The sequence below is a fragment of the Rattus norvegicus genome, chromosome 18 (assembly GCF_021556685.1).
Source record: "Rattus norvegicus strain SHRSP/BbbUtx chromosome 18, alternate assembly SHRSP_T2T, whole genome shotgun sequence".
NCBI classification, from domain to species: domain Eukaryota; kingdom Metazoa; phylum Chordata; class Mammalia; order Rodentia; family Muridae; genus Rattus; species Rattus norvegicus.
The window spans coordinates 74336653-74362195 of record NC_141551.1 but is presented as its reverse complement, the minus strand read 5'-3'; the positions used below and the strand labels follow the sequence as shown (position 1 = coordinate 74362195).

The 25543-nt window shown below is 41.0% G+C and overlaps 1 protein-coding gene and 1 long non-coding RNA gene across 3 annotated transcripts in view; one reads left to right on the top strand and one right to left on the bottom strand.

The window, feature by feature from the left end:
- Setbp1 (SET binding protein 1) overlaps nucleotides 1-25543 on the top strand; it is a 361705-nt gene that overhangs the window by 207798 nt on the left and 128364 nt on the right.
- Nucleotides 4270-18880, bottom strand: LOC147999887 (uncharacterized). 2 transcript variants are annotated; one of them, XR_015642664.1, is made up of 4 exons: nucleotides 18558-18880; nucleotides 18216-18392; nucleotides 6486-7066; nucleotides 4270-5977 (listed from the first exon to the last, which is right to left on the bottom strand). It is a non-coding gene; the product is annotated as an uncharacterized LOC147999887 (long non-coding RNA). The 2 variants fall into 2 exon arrangements; XR_015642665.1 differs by having other exon boundaries at nucleotides 6486-7090; nucleotides 18558-18827.

Sequence of the window (25543 nt, the reverse complement as noted above, 5' to 3'; positions counted from 1 at the left end):
CCGTTATGGTAAAGTCACAACCCCCTCCTCTTTTCTCCTTGAGCTTTTCAAAGTAGGAGCAAATCTTTAATTTGGCTCAAACTTCTAAGACTTTTCAGATTCTTGCATTAATTTTCAGGGACAGCGATAGTTCTTGATTGGTTTTTAAAGAGCTTGACTTCACTTTTCCAACTAAGCAAAGACTGAGGAGGAAGCTCCATATTTTGAACTAAGATGTGCTTTATTCCTCTCACCATTGGACAGCTGTCATTGGAGCTAACGTCTCCTCTCTACCAAAGCTTGTTCTTTAAACAGCAGACAAAGGACTTGGATTTCTAAATTCAAGTGACTTGATTTACTGATAGAATTATTTCAGCCAGAACCGTGTGCCCTATGATCTTAGCAGCCATAAGAAACACTGTTCTGGCAATGAAAATCACCCCTTTCCCAAGAGACCACAGCAGGATTCCTGGGTGGCAGGATCTCCATTATGGAAACTCTACAGATTTGTCACTTAAAAGCAGTGATGTGGAACGCCAGATTCAGTGCATCCTCACCCAGAACTCTTAAATGATTGCTAAACAGAAAATAAACTGATTGCTTTAGCCAGCATCTGTATTGATAAACGTAAGTCAAACGTCATCCTAAGTTTAACTATTTAGGAAAAAAATTCATGGTAAACTATACATAAGGAACTCCTTATCATCTTTGTCATCTGCATGGCCCCATGCACAGTAGTGAAAATCTACTGAGCAGCAGAAATACTTCTGAAATAGCCCATCCCTTGAAATATAATCTCTTTCTATAATAACAATATTATTTCCCCAACCATTAATGAAAATTTTTATTCAATTAGCATGTTTATTTTTCTGAGAAAATTATTCACGAACTATCTAGCATGCTGTTTTGATAAAAGCAGACACAGCAGAAAGGAAGAAATACTAGATTAGAGTAACTCACCTATTACCTGTTATCATTTCTTGGTGATGAACACATTTAAAATGTATTGGTATGGTGGTGATTGGCTCCCCAATTCCAAGACTCTCTGGGTACCACCCACTGGACTCAATAGGGTAAGAAGAAAAATAAAAGAGAAATACTCTCAGAATTGGGAAGTACGGAATGGGATGCTTGACAGTGTGCTTAAGGAAGGAGTCAAGGGGGCAAGTCTGATCCAACTGCATTGTATGAAATTCTCAAAGAATTATTTAAAACTTATACATAACACTTTGATACTGACATACAGTTATAGTTGCTTTTTTTGCAATAAGTTTACTATATTTATTCCTTCTAACTGAACTCTTCAACCAATATCTTCCCTCATTGGCATCTTTACCCCAAAGAATTTGCTCCTTGATGTGTTCTTATTCTAGTAGTGCTAGTTCTTGATGTGAAAAAAAAAAAAAGAAAGAAAGAGAAGACCACATCTGTAAACTGTACCGGTTTGGGATCTATAGGCTGCTGCACTTTTTTGCACCCTAGGAACTTTTCAACATGTTCTGTCTGTTGTAGCAATGAAACACCATGACCATAGCAACTTGAGCAAGAAAAATATTTATTTCAGCTTACAGTTTATGCCAAACAATTTTGGTTTCTTTATAAAGTGGGTATCTTTGGCTGGAGTGTATTTTAGTACTTGTCTAGTGTGTATAAAACCCTGAGTTCTATCCCCAGCCTAGGGAGAATAAAGGAGGGGGGCGGAGTGACTTTTTCTTCTCCACATTTTGCCAGATGACTTTTACAGAAATCTTGTCATAAATGTCTTGAGATAAGAATGGTGAAAAGACATTATTTTTAAGTGCTGGAACATTACTTTTCATTTTCTCAAAGGAATTTGCACATGATCGACAGACATATTAATCAAATCCACCTACAAAATGAGGAACTCAGACTCGACGCTGAGGCAATGGGGAGTGCCTCACATGAGGAGAAACAGGAGAAATCCTGTTGAAATGTCTCATAAAGCGAATCCCCAATAATCTTTTCACAGGCAAACATTTTGACAGGCTTTAGGCCTAAACTGGGGAAAGGGGCTTACATAGAGCATGCGTTGTCTACTTGGTCCTTGTTTGTTTTGTTCAAGTGCTAAAAACAAACCGAAGCTAATACACACTGGCTGTCTGAGGGCGGCAGCCCCATCGTACGAAGGACCGCCCACTTCATCAGGGGATGTGCTCATGATTACGTAGCTTTGGCCTTTGATGAATTCTGGGTCTACGGTTACATGGAGATTAAGAGCAAGAAGCAAAACCCCTTCTCCAAGAGTTTAATAGATCCTTCAGATTCTGTGGACCAGGGCAGTCGACATTGGAATAATGGTTCTGTGGGGGGCTGCGTGGACTCTGACTTTAATCCCCAGATTTTCCAACCCCTAAAAAAAAAATTAATAGTAGCTTATGCATGGCTTTAGAACATGTACATATCCAGTATACCTATGTTATTTTTGTAGAATTTTTGTTCTGGTAAATGTTATATATGATGAGATTCTGTGATCAATTCAAAAATTCAGTTGAATCCACCAATTAGGTCATCTCATCTTGAATGTTTCCAGTGACTGTTTGCTCCTGGGCCAGGCAACATATTTAGTTGTTGCACTGGTTTTATTGTTTGGAAATTATCCTTTGTTTGGTTCAAATCCATCTCCTTGGAATTTGTATCTGTTGTAATACCTGTATAATAATTTGGCTCTGTGATACACCTAATTCCAACATTTGGAAATAATTAATAAACGCTCTTAAATCTTATCTCCAAGATAAATACTTCTTGATTTCTCAACCAAGCTTTGGTTCATATGCCCGGTGCCTCTGGTCTGCTGTGGTTGTCTTCTCCAACAGACTCTTTGGTGTCTTCTTATGGACAACTACAACCAGGTCCTCAAGAATTGGCACAGCATGCTAAGGTGTCTCGCTAAGGACATGCACTTGTTAGCAGTCCTCACTGGGATTTTCTACTTCAAAGTCTGCTATCTAAAATTATGATGTCTATTTTAGCAACTACTGCTCACTCAAAGAGATGAAACGTCACTGTGGTCCTTGTCCTGCATCAGCTGCCATTCATTTCTCCCCATTCAGCTCTTCCCCATCACTTTAAATAATGTAAATAACCTAAAAGAAGGACTTGGATAGTTCAGATTTTAAAGCACACACACATACACACACACACACACACACACACACACACACACACACACACACACACAGAAAGAGAGAGAGAGAGACTAATGCTTGTTAAAGTCTTAGCACGATGTTACTTATCTTATGCAATTTTTCTACAGAGGTTGAGTACCATTGATCCAAGAATCCAAAATTCAATACGCTCCAAAATCTGAGGATATTTTTAATACCAACAGGCTACCGCAAGTGGGAAACTCAAAACCACTGAATTTATAATATAAAATTATGTGTCTATGCGTATAACGTGTAAATATAAAATATAAATGGGTTTTAGGTTTATAACTGAGTCTCAACCCCAAAATATTTCTTTCTCTAAATGTCTATGCCTGGGTCTCATTGTATCTCTGTTCTCCCTCTGTGTCTTTGTTTCATACATAAGACATAAATATATGTGTGTGTGTATGATACATATACATACACATATATGCATATACATATTCCAAATTGTGATGTAATCCAAAATATAAAAGAGTTCTTGTATCTTCAAGCATTTAAGGATTTAAGGTAAGAGATTTCTTACTTGTACTAATTTCCCAAATTCTTCTAATAACGCTTGGGATAGGGCACAGGAATGCTTCACTGGGGAGATATAGAAACTGAAGCGCCAAGAGATTTATAGACCTCACAATCTCAAGTTGTCACTGGGGAGGTGAGAGTCCAACACATGCCTATGGCCCACAGCCTTCACCTGCCTGTCCAATTGCTATGAGGCTGGTTGTCAACTAAAAAAGGCTGAGTGCCAAGAGTCTGCTGACGGATTGGTCAATGTTCTTTGGCCACTAAAGTCCCAAGTCGGCTTCCTGAAGGAGCAACAAGTATTTCCCCATTTTGTTTTTGTAATTTTCAAATTGATACTTCAGATCTTGTTGGTAAACTATTACTTTAATTTAATAAATGGATACATGCATAAAAGGGAGGGAGAAAGAAGAGATATGTGAAAGAGAGACAAGAGCCAGCCAGGACGTCAACAATTCCATGAAGTGCAAATTTTGTTTCTCAAATTCTCTTTTTAAAAATCATGTGTGATGTGTATCCTGATAGAGTTTGAGTAGAGCGAGATGAAAATTCATTTCATACTATTTCACATGATTGAAGCATTTTAAGAAGTGTCCTATATAGCATGATCCAGAGTTGTTCATTCCTTTATTCTAAGATCAAACAAGGACAGTGGGGCACACCCCACTTGAGACTGCCACTGAATCTGCAGCCATTCACTGTGCCACACAGAGAAAGTTTAAGCAAATGATTTCAGAAAACCAAGATATGTTTCAGGCTAAAATTTAAAAGCTCCTCTCTACTCTTCACCAAGTTCCCACCCAGCCTTCTCCTAGCTTCCTGACTCATCAGGCAAAGCAAGTGACTGCCCCTCTCCAAAAGCAAGAGCTTTTTTTTTTTTCCTTCCCATTTTAAAGCTTGGCAAAAAGCCTTTCTTTCATTTAGCCAGACATGTAGGAAGCTATTGTAAATATAAACTTATTTTCCATATTCTTCCCAGCAGAGACTTGTACTTTGCCTCCCAGGAAACAGTGTGTGTCTAGACTTGTGCTCCTGGGTAATGTTCATAGATCCTTTTCTCTTTGCCCTTACATGTAGTGAGGCCCTTAAATGAGGCAGTGATACTGGAGTGGCCAGATTATCACGACAATTATTTTGTACACTTAAAGATCTCCTTGGGGAGCTGGAAAAAAAATTCACTGTATAAAAGAGCAAGGGAAATAAAAAAAAACTCGATTAATTATGAGCACACAATAATACAAAAACTGTAGCTTAAAAGGAAAAAGCTGTTCGTCACTGCCAGTCATTTTTTAAATATCTGCAAAAGAAATAATAAAAAGTCTGCTGTGTTCTCTTACGTGTATGAATGAGGAAGACAAGTATGGTATAAACATGACCAGTCATCAGCAAAGGACCACCACTAAAATCTAAATGAATTTTAGTAATAGCCAACAGACGTCCATTTAATTTCAACTCCTTGTTTGAAAGGTAATCAAAAAAAAAAAAAAAAAAAAAAAAAAAAAACCGTGTGCCACATCAAATGCTCAGCATCAAAGCCTTTCGAATGTACTTAGACTTAAGGAAACTTAGGACCAGTGAGCACCATGAGTCTGTGTCTACTCTTCCTGGGAATTAGATGGTGTTCCTTCTTCTCTGTTGGATAATTAGAGTTGCATCACACCACCATAACCACAAAGATCTGGCAGTAGCATTGACAAAGGCATGAAACGCTGGCCAAGGTGCCACACCAAGTGCTTGGGGCTGGTATGTAGACTCAGATCAGTGCTCACTCCACCACCACACTGCTTCCCTGAGCAAAGACAACAGTGTTGTGATGGAGTCTCCTTTTATTTAATTGGCTATTTTATTTATTTACATTTTATATGTTAGTCCCTTTCCAGGGTCCCCCTCTGCAAATCCCATATACCATCCCCCCTTACCCTGCTTCTATGAGGATGCTCCCCCACCCCCACTCAGTCACCCACTCCAACCTTACCACCCTAGCATTCTTCCACACTGGGACCAAGAGCCTCCCCCTCCCATTGATACCAGAAAAGGCCCCTTCAGCTCCTTCACTCCTTTTCCCAACTCCTCCATTGGGGTCCCTGTGATCAGTCAGATGGTTGGATTCCAGCTTCCTCATCTGTTTTGGTCAGGAGCTGGGACAGCCTGTCAGGAGACAGCTGTATCAAGCTGCTGTCAGCATGCACTTCTTGGCATCAGCAATAATGTTCAGCTTTGTTGTCTGCATGTGGGATGGATCTCCAGGTGGGGCAGTCTCTGGATGGCCTTTCCTTCAGTCTCTGCTCCACTCTTTGTCCCTGTATTTCCTTTAGACAGGAGCAAACTGGGTTAAAATTTTGGAAATGGGTGGATGGACCCATCCCTCAACCCAGGGGTTAGATGCTTAACCTCTAGATATGGTCTCAAGAGGTTCTCCCTCCCCTTTGTGGGGTGTTTCAGCTAATGTCATCCCTGTGGGGTCCTGGGAGGCTCTTGCTTTCCTGGCATCTGGGACTTTCTGGTTGCTACCCCCAATCCCCCATCCCCCATTGCTACACATTAATGTTCAATTTCCTGTCCCTCTGTACATCTCCCCCATCTCCTCTCAAACCTGACTCTGCTCCTCTTTTTCCCTTTCCCCTCCTCTCTTCCCCCTATGTCCCTCCCACCCCCTGCTTCCCTCTTCTAAGTAGGACCGAAGCATCCACTCTTTGGTCTTTCCTCCTCTTGAGCTTCATGTGGTCCATGAGTTGTACCATGGACAGTCCATGTTCTTTGCCTAATACCCACTTACCAGTGAGTACTACCATGTGTGTTCTTTTGTGACTGACTTACCTCACTCGGAATATTTTTTTTAAATCCATCCATTTGCCGTGAATTTCATGAAGCCATTATTTTTACCAGTTGAATGGTCATCCACTGTGTAAATGTACCACATTTTCTGTTCATTCCTCTGTTGAAGGACATCTGAGTTCTTTCTGGCTCCTGGCTATTATAAATAAGGCTGCTATGAACATAGTGAAGCATGTGTCTTTGTTATATGTTGGAGTATCTTTTGGGTATATGCCCAGGAGTGGTATAGCTGGGTCCTCAGGTAGTACTACGTCCAATTTTCTGAGGAACCTCCAGACTGATTTCCACAGTGGTTGTACCAGTTTGCAGTCCCACCAGCAATGGAGGAGTGTTCCTCTTTCTCCACATCCTCACCAGCATCTGCTGTTACCTGAGTTTTTGATCTTAGCCATTCTGACTGGTATGAGGTATAATCTCAGGGTTGTTTTGATTTGCATTTCCATGATGACTAAGGATGTGAAACATCTCTTTAGGTTCTTCTGGACATTCGAGTTTCCTCTGTTGAGAATTCTCTGTTTAACTCTGTCGATGGAGTCTCCTTAAATGTCTGAGTGGACAAGTGGCTGAGAATTTATAATCAGAGGACTCTATGAACCAAATAACCCTGTGTTTAGCAAAACTAAGACACTTATTTTCTGGGAAACTAAAATATTCAGTTTTATCTATTTCACACAATAAGAAAAATAGCACAGTGAACATATTTATAAGCTATTACTATTATGAAACAAATTGGAAGGGTTTATAAAGAGACTTTGCCATAATACCGTGATAGCACAGTAACAATGCATCTCCCCCACCCCATGCCTTGCTGTCTGTCATTACATATTTTTAGATTACATTCTTTCTCTATTGGAAATCATGTTAAAGAGGGACATCCAGTCTCCTTGGGGATGCATATGTATATCTGTGTAGCATTTGACCATCTTAAACTCCTGGTGTTTTCTGTTAGCCAATGGGTCCTCTCAGGCAGGCAGAGGCAGGTAGAATGCATAGGGGAGACAGAGTCGCTTCTAAGTGCACAGGCTATGAGCTGATTCATGGATCTTGGATCTCACTAAAGACTATCATACATTGTCTCTTCTAAGAGTTTCAGGAGCATGTCTATCTCCAAACTGTGTTGGGTTTTCAGGAAACATTTTACGTGTAGCTGAAACCCATGTGCTAGTTGCTTTCACTGGTTTGCCTATCACCAGCCAACCGGCCATGTGTCTGCCCTTGACAGATTAGAAGAGGGCTGTAATCTCTGGCACTCCTCGACCTTCACCAGGTTTTGGTTCTATAAGCTCAAAATCCCCATCCTCCCTCCTGGCTTAGAACTTTGCCTTCTCTCCTATCCTTGTTTGTCTTTCTCTTCATCTGCCCCAGGCTTTCTGTCTTTCCTAAGATTACTAAGTAATCTGCTTACAGACATTTAAACAGCTACCGCCACATCCAACTGTACCATCCGCACACGAGGAGCTATCACAACCGTGAGGCTTTATCAGAAATGTTTACCCAGCTGTCACCCAATCATGTTGACTCATTCCTGTTGGGACCCTGCTTGGACGCTGCCTGGGCAGCTGTGCACTCCTAACTCGAGCTTTTCTACTGTGGAGAAAAGAGCACTTTGGAAGTTAAGGTTGCATTGGGGCACCATAGTTGCTCCATTATTCTGCTTTCGGGTTCTATGAGCGGGTCTTTGGGAATTACTACAAACACAAATTGTTGAGGTAGGACGGAGTCTGGTTGAGAAATACCGTGGCTGCTTTGCTATTCTTTGCAGCAGCTGACGCTTCAGGGCAACCCACGTTTAGGGGGTAAAACAATCTGGGTAAGGATCTAAAGCTCTGTGAAGACAATCTGTTGCTTCTATTGATCCCTACGAGTGGAACATATGGAGACTATGGGAAAAGGAATCTGCCCTATTTAGCGACCCAGGGCTGATGAAAAGGTACATTGCACACCCCTCTTCCTCCTGCAGCGTTCCTCTCACATGTGCTCTGGAACATGGGAGCTCAGTGTGCTGAAGAGATTCCTAGTCAGGCAGGGCCATCATCTTTTCCCAGTTTGCAGCACTAACTGAGTTGTGTAAGAAACAGCACAAGTGCATCCGTGAGAGCAGATTAAATAAAGAAAATCAAAACCTGAAACCCTGCTCCTGCTCTCGGGGATAAGGTGAAGACAGGACAGGCGGCCGTGCTGCTGCTAAGGCATAAACAATAACAACTGTGCATGTAAAAAGAAAACCTTCATCTTTGAAGATAAAAGAAAATGTCTTCAGGCATGTTAAGGGGACATAATTTAATCCTACAATCTGCCTTTAAGCCTGTATTATGGTGACCATATTCACTGAAGCACAACTCTAGACCTTCAGGTAGAAAAGGGACATTGACATTTTGGGGATGGAGTGTGGGCGTGGTCTAGAGTGTGAAGCTGTCCACTGTTTGACAGTGGTTGAAGGAAACAGTAGACCAAAATGTTGGAAAAGTGGTACATCCCAAAACGGTGATCGTGGCAGATGGCTGTTTCTGAACCTCTAAAGATTGGTACCCAGGCACACCCAGGACGTCTTGTCCTAGTGTTCAGCGTGGCTAGAACTACAGAGATGCCCATTTCATTGTTCTTCCCTCCTCTCTCAGCACAATCTAGCACCTTCCTAAACACAACCCTGACACATCTTATGTATCTGTGGACTATAATCTTCAAATTGTTATACCATCAACTACTAATGGGTTCCCCAGGAAGAGACACCAATACAGTGGATGTAGATTAAGTGTGTGCGTGAATGGCCACATGGATCCCAAGTTTTGATAGGCTTAAATATGACTTAGAGTACAAAGGATTTACTGCTTCCAGTTTTCAATTTAATGGGGCTTTCTGCCCCCCACAAAGGGTGTGTCTTCTGAATATTGACTCAGTCTAGGCAAGGGGCCCTGGTTTCCCAAGTCTCGGGGAGCAAGGCAGGAAGCCTGCTTCCAGATTCCCCCTCCCCTCTCTCTGACAGTCTTAGTTAGGGGACTCCAGGTTCTACTTGCCAAGCCAGAGTTTGGAGCAGAGTAAATTCCTTTCAGGATTATAGGATTAGGAATCTGAAAGGTGATTCAAATTCTTGATTAAACAGAAAGAAGGAAACAGAAGGGGATGCTTCTGCACACCCATGCCGCTCCAGTGTGTTTTCTCTGTAATTAAAGGAAGTGATTGCAAAATATTTGAGAGGATTAAATGCTCAGGGAATATAGTGATCAAATAACAGGAGATGCTGCATTCTTTATGATGATCCCCTGTTTGGTTTTGTGTCTGTTTTTCAACTGCTGTCACATACCCTCAATACTGAGGGAACGTCCAATGGAAATACTACAGTACGAGTTTAGAAGCATCCACCTATCTCTTTCTAAGGGATACATCTTGTAAATCCAGCCCCCTCCAGGGATTTCTGAGTGACAGTAAAACATGGTATAATTGATATAGTCTTTTTTGTACTTTTTAATTTTTTAGAGTTATAACAACAGTAATCCACGTGTTGTCTTCCTATGCCTTTGCTTTTATTGACATCTACCAATCCATCAGTACTTTACTTTGGAGCTATTAGAAATCCGCTCTAGGAAAATGATAGAAACTTGATATTTAAATAATAATCATGTTTATTGAAATTCAGACAGATACCAGATACTGGTTTCTTTGGGGCAGGGATGGGGGTTCTAAGAAGAGCAGTTCTTTCCCAAAGATATTGTAACTGGCTGCTTCCTCACTGGCAATGCTGTGGCAGTGGCTGCGTCCTGTGCCAGGCCTCTCAACACTAATGGGTGCCCCCGCTCACATCAAGAAAGTTCTCTCTCTATTCAGACTAGTCTGGGTCCTGGAACTCCATTTGAAGGATCTTAGACCAGGCGACTCTGAGAACCCTGAAGTTCTACTGAAGACCTACTTAAAGGAACTAAGTCTTCATTTAAGAAGACTGTTGCCCCAGCTCTGAAGGGGGCTGGAGAATACTAAAGAGACTGCCAAGGGCATTGGGCTCCTACTGGTTAGGTTTGGATTTATTTGAGCCCAAGTCCTCTAGTACTCAGTCTAGAGTGTTTAAGACACTGGAAAATAACATTAAAAACAAACAAAAGTCCTGCTTCTGTCCTACCCTTTAAATACAACTTGTGAATCCATTTAGCTCCCCAAGAAACACAAAACTGAGCAAGGGTTTTTAATATACAAAACAAAATAGAAACTGGTTTGAAAGTCCTTGAGCTAACCATATTATTTGAAGTCTGTTCTGATTCTTTTGAGGCAAACAGCTGCCTCTTATTTTGATGGATTCCTCCTTTTGGTCTTGTGCTGTCCAACATGGGATTAATCTCCAACTTTGCGGTCCCAAGCAATGGGGGTTCTTATGTGTTATTCTGTCTAATGTCAGATCTGACTGGGTGTTCAGGTCATTTCTTCAAGCAGGCACAATGTTGTTGGACTACTCAAGGAAAAATAAAACCAAAAGAGATATATATTTTTGAGATTCAGCTTTTGACAGCAGACAGACTTGTCTAAGTAGTTCGGACTTCTTGATTAGTTCTGGAAGATCTTTTCCTATACATGACTTACTTCTGCTCACTGGTGCGTGAGCATCTCATTACCATGTCAAGATATCCTCTTCTACTTGGCTGATGCTTAAGGTAGGGATGGGAGGCAAAGTGCATAGCATGTTAGGTGACACAGTGACCTGCTTGTACTATTTAAGCCATGCAGTGGGCCTCCAAACGTCTTGCTGATTGATATAGCCCATTCCTTTCATTCTACACATCCTGCTATAATAGACAAGCATTATACACTTTGCACATAACTGTGTTGCAAGCTATAGGGAATGGTGTGGTACTAGGAACGTTTGCCCCATAGTCATCATGACTTAATCGTGTGTAGGAGATTTTATCATTAAAAACAGCTTCCTTCTTCTATTCATTCCTCAACAGCTTTATATCTTAACATATCTTTCTTTAAGATTGAATTCAAGTTAAAATATTAAAAATTATATACTTTAATTATTACTGACCACATTTGCAGTATCTGACAGGTAGATATATCCAGCCCTGGCATATTAAATAGTGCTAATGTCTAGTTCTATCTCTTTGGGAAGGTCTATTGAAACATACTGTTCATATTGCTCTAGAGTTCTTCTCCTCTCCTCTCCTCTCCTCTCCTCTCCTCTCCTCTCCTCTCCTCTCTCCTCCTCTCTCCTCTCCTCTCCTCCCCTCTCCCCTCTCCCCTCTCCCCTCCCCTCCCCTCTCCCCTCCCCTCTCTTCTCCTCTCCTCTCTTCTTCTTTCTTCTGCTCTTCTCTCCTCTCTCTCCTCTTTTCTTCTCTCATCTTCTTGTCCCTTTCCTTCCCTTCCCTTTCCTTCCCTTCCTCTTTCCCATCAGTATTCTCTATAAAATTCTTCATAGTGTATTTTTATATTTTTTCCCACATCAACTCTAACCATATTGTGCAATGCATTCTCTGTACATGATACAGTCTGGATTGCTGAAACTGTTTGGTATGTAAACACTGTTATGTGAATACAATTGTAATTGAATTGCATTAGGATTCCTGATAATGAGTTTTCAGATATTAACTGTATAATGAGTCAGGACACGTGTTGGGGGCACTTCCAGTCATGCTTGCCAGATGCCTCAAGTCATATATGTCACACATGGTACCTATGAATTCTCTAACAAGCTTGTTATTATTAAACTCTATAAGGTACAGAAATTTTGAAAGAATACTACATATACATTTAAAAAATCTTCTCCCCATATTCAAATATTTTTAAAACATTTTTAAATTATCAAGTTCACTAATTCATTTAGAGAAATCATTTGCAGGGAGCATAGCCATTAGCTCTGGTTATTATACATCATTACTGAACACATATATCATAACATCAAGACTCAACTTCATCTCAATTATCACACACACACACACACACACACACACACACACGTAACCATGTCACCTCTTAAAATACAGATCCCATAGTAATAGCCCCTATTGAAAATGACAGAACTTACAAACAAAAGAGTTGAAAGAATGATTTTAACTATAGTCAGAGTCAAAGAAGAAAAATAAGAAGAAATGGAGGAAATAAGCAAATCATGCCAAGACATGAAAGTAGAGTTTGATTTAAAAAAACAAACTAAATGATATTGGAAATATAAAACATGATTAACCAATCGAAAACCTCAGTAGAATGTCCCACCAATGAGATCAAACATATTGAAAATACAGAGTCAGGACTGCAAGACCAAATAGAAGAATTGGATCATTCCGTAAATATCAATGAAAAGTTAAAAATAAAATATATGAAGCGTAGATGAGCTTAGTGGCACAATGGAAGATGTAATCTCCAAATTAAAGGGACATAGGAGAAGAAATCTATAGCTGGGCCATAGAGTAATATTCAGTAAAATCATAAACAGAAAATTCCTATCTAGGTAAAATATACCTACAAACTATCAGATAAGACCAGAAAAGAATTCTTCATGACATATTTTAGTTAAAAACATTAAAACACAAATTAAACAAAGAACATTGAAAGCTATAGGCAGAAATGTCAAGTCGCTTAACAGTCTGGTTTATTAAAATATTACTTGGCGATTTGCCAGAAACCATTAAAGAGCCTAGAACAATGGACTCCAAATCCAAAAAAGAGCATAACAGCAATTGTGACTTTCATACCCAGCAAAACTATCTAGAGACATTACGGATAAAATAAAAGTAATTTATGACTACAAAGAAATACAGACCCATGGACACACTTCTACATAAGTAGATACAAGAAAAAAATACTTCAATCTGAATAGAAGGTCAAACATACTCAACTGGCCACAGGGAGCAAATAAACAATGCCAGGACATGCAATCAAAAAGGATCCAAGAAAAAAAGTACAATATCAACAAAATGAATGAAATTTATACATAGATTTAGTAATATCTCTGAATATTATCAACACCCCAATACAAAGGCACAGACTAACACATTGAATTAGAAGATAGTTTCCATTTTATGCTGCTTCCTAAAAGAGTTTACTATATCATCAAAGACAGACATCACCTTGGTGTAAAAGAATGGAAAATGCTACTATTCATAGCAAATGGAAAAAAGACAGATTTTAAACCAAATGTCATTAGAAGAGATAATAGAGGCTACTTCATATTCATCAAAAGAAAAATCTATCAATAAAATCTTATAGTCCTATACACATAAAACACAGAGCCACCCAGTCTTATAAAATATATTGACCTCCAATGTAGTATTTTGTTGGGGATGATTTCAATACCCTACTCTCACCAATAGACAGATCATCTAGAAATAAACTAATCAGAGAAAACCTAGAATCAAATGACACCATAAATGAAATGAACCAAACAGATATCTATAGAACATCGCACCCAAACAATAACAAGGTACACATTCCTCTCACCACCCCATATAATCTTATCCTTACATCTGAACAGAGAGCACAAATCAACCAATATTGCCTTCCTCTTAGAAACTCCCTGTATGCCTTGATGCTCAGTGAGCACATCTGTGTGCGTAATACTTGCTGGCGTTTTCTGTGTTCAGAGGATTTACCCCTTCTTGACAGGCTCCTGGGCAGGTTTTGTCATTTTCCCGTCAACTCCCTTCCTGTCCCTCCATCTTTCCTTGTCACTACTCCTTTTCCATCAAGGATAACTAAGAATATAAGGGGACAGATGGTTGTTCCATGCTCTAGAGTCCTGGCCATTCATTTACCTGTCAGCAACCACAATATAAGAAGGCTCCTTCTTCAGGCATTGGAATTTAGCCTAGAACAACCGAAAGTTGTAAAGCCAGGGAACCAACTGATTCAAAGGAGATGTTCATCAGAGTATGTATACTGCTCTGAGCCCATCTTGATTTGGCCCTAATACATGGCTTGCTTCATTGTAGAGGGTCATCAGGAATATTCCTCCACAAATAAAAGAGTAGTGAAGATCAAGGGCAGCTGCCCAAGAATGAAAATCCACAGAATAAATCTTTTAAAGATTTATGTATTTATTTATTTATTTATTTATTTATTTATTATAAGTACACGGTAGCTGTCTCCAGACACACCAGAAGAGGGCATCAGATCTCATGTGAGCCACTATGTGGTTGCTGGGAATTGAACTCAGGACCTCTGGAAGAGCAGTTGGTGCTCTTAACCACTGAGCCATCTCTCCAGCCCACACAGAATAAATCTTAAACAAGACTGAAACTAAATTTGCTCTTGACTAAGATAGTCCTGATGTAAGATGATAACAGAGCTCCCTCATGTAATAGGAACTGAAACTTCTTTAATAGGTCATTCTCTACCAGCCTTAGAGCAAAGCTTCTCCCTGCAAGAGTACCCCAAAACTAGATTCATATGTTACCACCCTTAAAAAGCATGAGGATGCTGCACAGAGAGGATGTGAAGGGTACAAGGTAAATTTCAGTGACGACTAGGACTACAGAAGTGTTATGCAGAAAATGTGCCTTAGGAGAATAGAGGTATTTTCTGGGAATGGAGACCCCAGTACTACACAGGGTGCCTCTACTTGATCCACTAGAGCTCCCAGAGTCTATGAAACAGTAAGGAAGGTAGGGCTCTGTCTTGGGTCTCAGAACTGTGTGTCAGTCCTTCCAGTGTGATGTCTCATATATCTTCCAGTAGTTCACACAGACTGAGGATCCCTTTGACACCACTCCATGGTTGGCCCTATTCCATTACTAGTTGCTAGGAAGGCTTAGCTTTGTTGACTTATGTCTTGTTTCTGTCACCCATTCTTAGTCTTTATAATACAGGTTGTGCATGCCATTCTGGTGAGAAAAAAATAGAGCAAGGTCCAATGGAGGTGTTCCATTATAACCTTTATTTGTGTCCCGAGATAGGTGACAGATCCTAGGCTCAGTATTTGGACCCATCAGAAATATTGAAATCACTCTTAGTTCTCCTACAGCTTAGTCATGGGACATAGCTTTTCTTCACAGTTTTGGAGCATAGTCTCCTTTTGCTGCTTACACATGCTTCTACAGACCATCTCAATGTTGGAGTGGAGGAAAGTAGTCAGGATTCAAAACATGGACATGGCCTTTGGCATCAGTTAGGAACACATTGCTTAGAGCAGAGTTCAATGAATGAAGCCAGTTCCTTCACTCATGAACTATCCTAGTTTTAGGCAACACATAGGTGGATAATTGGGAAAATAATTTAACACACTTGCCTTGTTGAGCTCGGCATCAAGGGCTCAAATTTTATTTTTAGCTTAATTTCTATTTAGTTTTGTTGTTGCTGCTGCTGCTGCTGTTGTTGCTGTCTTTTTCTCTGTTGGATCAAAACCCCTGACTTTATGTCATCATCACAACTGACAAGTACTGAATGTGTTTGACGTTCTCCTCCCTTTCTAGTGGCAGATTAAAGTAGGAGAGGCATTTAATCTGGGGTTGAGTAAGTGCTGTAATGAGGTACGTCAGCAGAATAGGTAGTACTGGAGCCCAGGAGTCAGCTTCCAAACAGACGTCATAAAGTGATCTCCTAGGTATTAACAAAAATGTCTTCTGAGGCACATATTAGGAAAGAATGTCATAGTAATTATTGAGAATGACCGTAAATGTCCTGAGTCAGGGCCTGTTATCATTCCTTCATAGATCACAGACCAGAAAAGGGGTCCATTCAAAAGCACTGTGTCATATTCCTGAATTCATTTTTGTTAGTTTGGATAAAATTTTGAAGACCAATGATGAAAAACCTTCTTTATTGCGTTTCAATTTGGCAGTGGAGGATCTCTGACTTTTCTGACATTACTTTTTTTTTAAGGATATCAGGTGGGGTAGCTATCATGATGTTTCTCCTTATTACCTTGTTAGTAAATACCAGTTATGATCCAAATCTAGGATTGGAGGATCCCAAGACAGAGTTTCCTCACCACTCTTTTCCTTTGCAAATCACTCTTCTGAGAGTCCAGAAATCTGAGTCTTTCCTTCATTCTTGTTTTGTTTTCCAATTTCTATTTTTGAGGCTGAATTCTTCCTAATAAGAAAGGTGATTTAATGCAGAAAAGTTCCCTCAACTTCTTCACTGCTTGGTGCTACAAATTTTCCTTCTTTCATTCTCCAAATATTTACTAGGTTATTCTCAAGCACTCTCTTGTGTATCCTAAATGTAGTATAAATAACACTGCTGTCCAAGTCAGTATGAAATCTTGCAGTAGACAGAACCTCAAACCACTCACTATTTGACCTTGTTCCAATAGAAAGTACACAGTAAAGTGTTGAGGGACCACCTAACTTAGAAAGCATGTTTCTGGGTACCCATAAAAACAAGGTTGAATGGGACTTCAACTACATCATGGCATCTACAAGTAGCTATTAATTTCTGCACCCTGAGATGAATTGTTAGTTTCTCATATAAAGTGGGCACGAGAGCCACCTCCCTTACCAGTTTCCCATGGGGTCTTGGAGAGATAATGATTCTGAAATCTCTTCCAGATTATATAACCCACGCCAGGATTGGTGACACAAACTTGCTAACTGAACTGGCTTTCTGTTTCATAGACTTCATTCACTCATGGCTACTGGTCAACTTGACTAATCCTTGACTTCATCTTGCCATATTGATTGACTCACAGGAATGCAATCAGACAAAGAAATAGATTTCTGGTGTGGATATTGTCTTGTTTTCTAGAGGACATCTAGTTTTGCCCTGAACATTCATTGGTTGTTTTCAATAAACTCAGAGAAGGGAAGCCTAGACCAGAATTTGGAAGAAGGTTGGGTCGTGATATCCTCTGTTGACTGGGCCCCAGTTTCCTTATTTCTAATACAAAAAGGTGATTAGAATTCCTGTTTGGTTTTTGCTTGGTAGCATTTTCTCTGACATTGGTTAAATGGTCTGGTACAGGATGTTTGAGAGTATTTCCCGCTCTCTAATTCCCAAATTGATTTATTTATGATCCTTTTATTTTCTTTGTTTTTGTTCCCACTGAGATTTCATTGCAACCAAAGCTCATAGTCCAGGCCATAAGACATTTAAATGCTGGACTTTAAGGTTGTCTGATCCAGTTAATGAGTAGATTGTCTTCATCTGCATATATCCAGGGGTGGGTTTAGGGGAGAGAGGGGTTCAATCCTCGCCTGGCTTTCCATCATTCTCAGTATCAAGGATGGGATCTCTCTTCTGCTTGGCTCCAAACTACCATCCTCTGATCTGCCTATCACGACAAGTCTGTGAGATACTGTGGGGCTCTGAACTCGGAGCCAGTGCCCAGGGGAGTCCCAGATAACTGTTTCTCAAACGGAGAGTTTTGCTCTCAGGACCCCTTGGGGCCGCTAAATTTGGAGAAGGAAGTAGCACAGAAAAGACACCCTGGGATACACCAGTGCCCGCTGCAGTAGGGTTGTCTTACCTAAACTCCCCTGTGTGTTCAAATGCCCTTACATGGACTCATTCACTGTGGCCAGCCCACAGAATCTGCCTTCTGTTTATACTCTGAAAGACTTCGGAAAGAAGATTAGATTTGCAAAAGTCAAAATTGTCCTTGTTGCTCCTGATCCATCTATATTCCTCAATAAACAGTTGTCAGGGAATTTGATGAAATGCACACACACACACACACACACACACACACACACACACACACACTCCACTTCAAAACTCTAATCCCCATAATCAGGGTTTATATTTGGGGCCAGCTTTGTTTTCTAGTTATAGTTCCAAGGGACGTGTACTTACAAAGTTAGGGTCACTGGGATGGAGCCAGAGCTTCAGCCCGAGGAGGACTGGCCTGTGTTCAGCTGCGCAGCCTGGATCTCTGCTTCCCCTGGCTAGCACTGCTCTGTGGAAAGCTGTCCAGCGATGGCCAAATTGACATGAATCTTTGCATGATGACATTCTGCCGGGCCCATTCGACTAGGATATGGGGATCACAGAATCTGTCCAACTCAACCACAAGCAAGCCATGGGGCCGCCAAGAATGGAAGTGATTACTGGCTTTGGCAGTTACATGCACTCCCCGCCCCCCACCCCTACCCCCACCCCCATCATCATTCTCTATGTAAAGCGAGAATGGCAAACCTTGCTCCAGTGCCAAGGAAAAGATTCAGGTGAGAGTTAGAGCTGCAGGATTTCAAGCCATGATGATTTCAGTCCCAGGCATGTTATATAGCCCTGCCTAATCAGTAGAATAGTTAGAATGAAAGAAAAAATAAACAAATAAAAATATACCTATAAAGGCATCTGGGTGATATATAATATAGCCTGAGCGTATTAGAATTCATGTTCTAATTATCAGCTCTAAGCTGGGGTGCCACTGAGCTGTACCCCATAAGTGGACCCAGGAAAGCTGAATGCAAGTGTCACTGCATGTCCACTAGTATGAGACTCTTGGCTTCAGTCATGACACACATCAGCAGCACATTCTGTTCCTCTGGCAATGAAGAAGAGGTATGACCAGCATGTTTGTTCCAGTGACCCTTCCATGTCTGCTCTTTATTAAATGATGCTTGACCCTGCACCAGTCCATGGTTCTGTCAAGGCAGAACTACGCTCATTTCATTTACAATGCTGTACCCAACATCTGTCTCCCGGGGTCTTATACATAATGCCCAGTAAATTTATATTAGACAAAGTATGACACCCGAAGGGAATGCAGGACGTTACCACACACGGCATTCTGAGTATTCAGCTACATGCTACTTGGAGAAGTGAGAGTTAATCTAACTTGAGTATGTGCTTAAATATTACAACATAAGAATGATTATTTTTGACCAGCCTTTCTAAGTCAAATCTTTCCATCATTAAACCTATCCCTATATATTATTTGATTATTTTCTTTTTAATTAATATCATTTGGTTAATGCTCATCTGTATAGATATAATTATACTGTATATGAATACCATGCATTGCTTTGTATAGATAGGCATGTGTATGTATGCGTAAACATGTACACAAGGATAACTACTCTTTTGGGTTTTTCCTTTTATTCTTATCTACTTTCTTGTTTATAATATAAATGTCCTGATATAAGGTATGTTGACTTGTTCACTACTTATAATATTACATTTAATGTTGCTATAAAAGAATACCCATGGCTGAGTATCCTCCAGAGACGGTAGAAGAAACCGTGAAAACAAAATCAGTCCTTAAACTTTCAAAAGTGGTGACAGCCCACTTATGCCAGTAGCATGGATTAGACTATTTCTCCCAAAGCATCACATTGGCCATTCCATTTCTAATATGTTTATAGTGACAGAAATGCTCTGGCTACAGTGCTACCCAGGCCTGTACTGAAGAACACACTTGAGCGTTCTTCTTCTAGAACATTTGTTGAATGAGTGAGGAATCCAGTGGTTGTTAAAGAAGGTGGGCTTGAGTTAGCTCTTTCTGATTGAATGGAACTTAATCAAGACTTACAGAAGGAGGATGCTGTGAGCATTGAAATCAGCAAAATAAGACAGAAAGGACCAGGGGCCAGGGCTAAATGGTTGAAGAGTAGTCTCTCTGTGTGTGTATTATCATATCAGTCATTAGTGGCTGCCCACTCTAGTTCTGAGCCTCTTGACAGTAGGGGCCAATTTGGCCCCTGTGGATTGTGTGAAAGCCCTCAAAGACAGCATCAAGGAGACAGCTTTCTATCCTGGTGCCCCTGAACTTACATCTTAAGAATGTAATGCTGGATGGGAAACAAGTTCCCCTTAGCATCTTGCAAATGACTATGTATCGAGCACAGGTCTGCATTCCCCAGGTTGCTCTCGAGTCTACTAGGGTCTTAGTGATAATTACCAAGTGATATGTGGTAGAAGTTAAAGTGGACTGACAAGTCTAATGCCTGGACTTCATTTCTGCTCTACATTGATTAGCTGGGTAGATTCTCTGGTTTATATTTTCTTTTCTCACTGGAGTAGATCATCAGGCTACATCCACTTTAAAACCCTTCACTTTCCAAGTTAATTGCCTCATTTTACAATTGCCAACCCTGGATTTATAATTGAGGCTTTCTTTAAAGTCTCCTAGAATTTTATTTGAGAAGAATCTTCTTGCTTTTAGGCTACTCGGCAAAGCTTACCAATTTTCCCAGAAGAATGAAATAGTTGAACTTTTGTACTGAGTCTAGAAACTTGGTGTGTCAAGTTTCCTTTGTGCTTAGGCCAGCAGTCTGAATAGGGGGCAGAGCACTGCTCTCTGTGTCTGGGTGAGGTCCTGGTGGCATCAGGTGATAGCTTCAATGAGACAGCTTTCTCCACTAGAGCAGGAATGGGGAGCCTGGGTCTCTTCAAGACTCAGGCCAATGAGTAGGTCTACAGCCAGAAGAGAAAAATGCTAATGACAGCATTAAGGTTTCTGAAAGATCTCTCCAGGCTTTCAACCATCATGCTACATTTAGACAATGTTCCTAGAAAGTATTCTTGAAATGGTAGGTGATTGTCTCAAAAGATTGGCTGTCCAGTGGGTGAAATGACAGTACATAACTTGCCCTGTGAATCTGGCTGTGCTAAACCCTATAGAAGCCCAGGGAAAGGAGTAATCAGTGATTGCTTGAGGTTTTAGGAAAGAGGTAGACATGACAAAAATGATATGGAAACAAAGAAGCAAGAGTAACCTTAAAAAAAACAACCCAGGTGGATGGGAAACTGGACAACTAGTGTCAAAGATATTTAAGGTCTTTTGTGATATTGCAAACTTACTATGACACTATATTTACAGAAACCAGATTACAAGAACTGATTGGCCAGACTGAAAAATTTAAATGCTATTCATGAACAAACGAGTGGCCACAAAAAACAAACAAACAAACAAGCAAAACAAACAAACAAACAAACAAAACCCAGCTTACCAGGACTAGATGGTTCAAAATACTCCATTTGTTATATCCCCAAGTAAAAACAATAAAAGGTATTCAACATAATCTCTCTTCTCCATGTACTCATAGATTAATAGAGTAAGTAGGGTAGGCCTCTAATATGTAAGGTGGCTCTTAGTTCCTCATTCTTTCCTCACTCTACTCCTATTTACGGCCCTCTTAGTCTAATCTTACATACGAGCAAATGAAGACTTCAGTAAATGACCGCTCCCAATCCCTAAATGCAGGAAAAGGAAATCTTAGAATTCAGCCTGCAGAATTACAGTCAGGGCTTCTCCTAATAAAAAGTATTTGAGCTGTGTTGGTGATCCTCTCTGAGGTCCTAGGAAGGGAAATGTTTCCAGTTCTGTCAAATGTTACCCAGTGAGCTCTAGCCATTGTTGGAATGTAAAGTGTTGTTCTTGCAAATTATCTTTATAAAGAGCTAGTGTAATTATCAGCTCCCCCTCCCCCTCCAAGTCAGTAGGGTTAGAATCTGTGCTTTGTGTGGCCCAGTTAAAAATCTCTTTGCTCCAGTTCTCTGGAGCAGCTGTTGAGAGGACAAAGACTCCATTTTAATGACAGTGTTTTCCTTGCCTAGCTGAAATGAACCCTAGGGAGCAGGCACACAGCATTTGAGAAGCTCTCCTCTCTTGGTGAAGTGTCTGCCTTCTTTCAAACTGAAGGGCTCAGCATCCATGACAAGGAAATCTAATTACATGGCACATGTGCTAACATAAGATGCTGTTGGTTATAAAGTGTTGAGGAAGCTGCCACATTAAGACAGGCACTTATGGAGGCTGCTGCATCCTCCAAGAGCTGAGAAGAGCATTGGGAACCTTTCCTAGAGACAGTTACTTCAGAAGCTCCACAAGTTCACCTTCAAACCATGAATTAGCCCACCCTTCAAAAGAGTGACTTCCCTAAGTCCCATTGGCCAGCTGCCATGTTTGCTAGGTCATCGCAAGGCCTGGTGCTGTCAGGATATTGCAGATTTCTGGGATTGCTTGAGATCTTGTCCAGTCACGTGGTTTTTACATGTGAAGAAACAGAGAGAAAGAAGTGATTGAAGATCAGACTCTGACACTCTAGGTATCAAGTCTGATGTGCAGCACTAACCGCTTTCATCAACATAGCTTGCAAGGCAAAGGACATTATTTCTATCTGTGAACCCAATATCCAAGAGTTTAGTGTGTCGATGTCCCCCCGAAATTTGTATTGTGTCCAGCTCCACAGGCAGAGCTCGCCATGCTGTTGATTGATGGTGGAGGCTGTGGTGGTATCGGTGGTCTGGCAGTTCACATGGGCCAAACATGTCCTGATCTTGTCTTGTTCTTTAAGACAAATATCTCCAGTGCCCAGATTATGAGCTAGCAAGAAGTTATGGTTATACACAAGGAGAGAACTGAGTACCATCAGCCGGCTGACATAGCATTGACTTGGGCATACTTAGTATTCAACACTAAATGGCTATCTTGATACATTTTGGTCTGTGGACACAATTGAATCTTTTACCTTGAGTAGCCACAACTTTACATTTTCTTATTCTTATAGACAAAATATCCAGTGAATTATTAGGATGCTCTCCCTGGCACCCTAATGCTACCTAGAAAAGACTGTGCCACCCAAAAGACACAAAGAGACCCATGCTTTTAAAGAAACAAAAGATGGGGTGGTGGTGGTTTGAGGGTTAAGGAACTGGGCCTATATTTGTAGAAGTTTCATGGCTACCAGAGAGATTGACCCTCCAGTCTAATTTTTACTTCTTTTGCCAAGTTTTATGCTTTTCAGGAAATCCCTGAAGCCTGGTCTTTATTTGGTTTCAGACAGACACAACAGGAAAACATCTGGATTGCCCAGTTATATATGTGAGACCCTTGGGACTACAGCCTTCTTTCGGGTTGTGCTACAGGGCAACTGGCAGCTAGTTCATAAATGATGCCAGGAAGGGGGCTAGGCACCTCTGTGCATCTGGTTCCCTAGGCTCCTATTGCTCTGCCCTTTCTATTGATAAATGGGCTGTGGAATCCTTGAGTCAAATGTCACCCATGGCCTAGGGCTTTTGTATAAAAACTGGCTTGGAGAAACCCAATAAAAAATGGCTATAGAGAAAAATAACCTTATGTGTACTGGGGTTTTTTTAATTCCAAAGCTCCTCCCCTCTCATCCATGCTAAGGTAAGAATTCTTGCATTCTAGGCTGTGCAGTGAGTAAGTAGCAATGAGCCTTGTTGTCCTTTATTGTCCAGATGTTTTGTTTACAGGGAAACTGAAACCCAGAGGAACAGTGCTGGCACTAGAAATGAGGGTCCCCACACTTACCCCGGTGCTTTTACACAGTATCCACTGTGTTCAAAGTTGCTTTTGTGTCCCAGGAGCATAATTCCAGCTTAACAGGACATGGCTTCATTCAGAAGAAGCTGGGAAATACACTACAGCCCGTAGAGATGCCTCAGTGCCAACTATTTAAGGAGAAACCAATTCCCAAAATACGTCAGTCACCCACCATGGAGGGAGCCGATTTATATAGGCATCTACTTAGTAAATAACATTTTGTGTGGCATCAGACGTGTTCCCAGATGATTAGGAAGAACAGCTCCCTTTCAGACATCAACTAAAGACCTGGACAGTAGTTCAGAGGGAAGTCTGCCCAATGAGGGAGCACACAGCATGCCAAGCTAACTCCTCTTCCCTCATCAGCTTCTGTGAAGTTCCTTGGCTTTCTCAAAAATGCCACCAGGCTGAGCTGTTGGGGCAATGGCTCCAGTCTCACTAAGCTTTCGATCTTTTTAGTGGTAGAGCCCAAGATGTCAAGTACCCCTGAGACATTATTGATAAAGCAGAGAGAAAATGTTTAGTTCCCACACCAAAACCCAACTCTCCCTCCCCACCAAAGCCACAGGTAATAAATATTTGGGAATCACTTTTGTTTCTCAGTATAAATACAGAGGTGCAAGGGCAGGAAATGGGACATGGGGGAGAAAGGACAGGCTGTGGCCAGCACAGATGAGGTCTCCACCAGTCACCTCGCCTCTAAATGAAAAAAACAACCAACCCCCCCCCCAAAAAAAACAAAAACAACAACAAAAACACCTTGAGGCTAAGTAGGCAGGCTGCTGCTTTTGTGATGGGAAGAATGCCATCACACTAAATAAAACCTGCTTTTGGAACTAGAAGTTTAGTGCCAGAATAGGGAGGGCTGTTGTTTTTGTTTCCTCTTTTCTACCTTTCTCTTCCTGTTTCCCCTTCAGCTGAAGCCAGGAAAGAGGGGGTAAGGTTCCAGAAGTCCAAGAAAGTCTATAGAAATCATAAAATCTAAGGATGATACCATAACATTCCCTAACTCATCTCTGCATCCCACGCTGGTTTTTCCACGGACAATATTGAGTGGTTTCGGCTTTCCCAAGTCACTAGGAAGGTTCTCGACCAAGTAATAACAAACAGTAGTGACCTGCACTTACCTGGTATTTTATGGTTTTCAAAATCTTTCCTATCCATTTGGTCTTCAGGGCAGCTTAGAGAAGTAGGCATGTCCAGGGTGATCATTTCATAAGAGGGAATGAGATGTTATGTAAACCTACCCTAGATCACGTTGCACATTAGGGACGGCCTGAATGACAAGTAAAACAGATTGACCTGATAAAGGGCAAACTACATTGAGATCTTTACCTTGGAGGTGGGAGCTGACTGGGGGAATTAGAATGCAGATGATGTAGCTCGAAGAAACCAGGCTGAATTCAGATCTGTAGGGTTTTACCCGCAGCTACCACAGGTCCTTAACTTGGGCGATATTATGCATTGTATCAACAAAGACTGTCAGGAAAAGATTCAGATATCGTCTGAGTTTTTCTCACTAATTAATGCCTCCTTATGAAGAAGGCCTGGGATACTGTGTTTCTAGATTGGCATGAACTGCCCTTGTAGCATGACAGTGGTCTTGATGCTCGGAACATGAAAGCCAGCCTTCTGTGTGAGCATCCCCAGTGTGGCTGTTCCCTGAGCTTCTGTTGCAGAGGCGGGTGAGTGGGAAGAAGCCTGAGTGGAGAGTAGGCAAAGTGATAAGGTCAAGCTCTTGATGAAAGGGCAGAGGCAAATTCTGGACAAGCAAAGCAAAACAAAACAAACAAACAAAAAATATCAGTGCGGCCTTCTCTCTGGTCACAAGTTTCTGATCAGTCTTATTCTGAGTTGTTTCAAAGTAGTGGGAAAGGCCGAGCAGTGG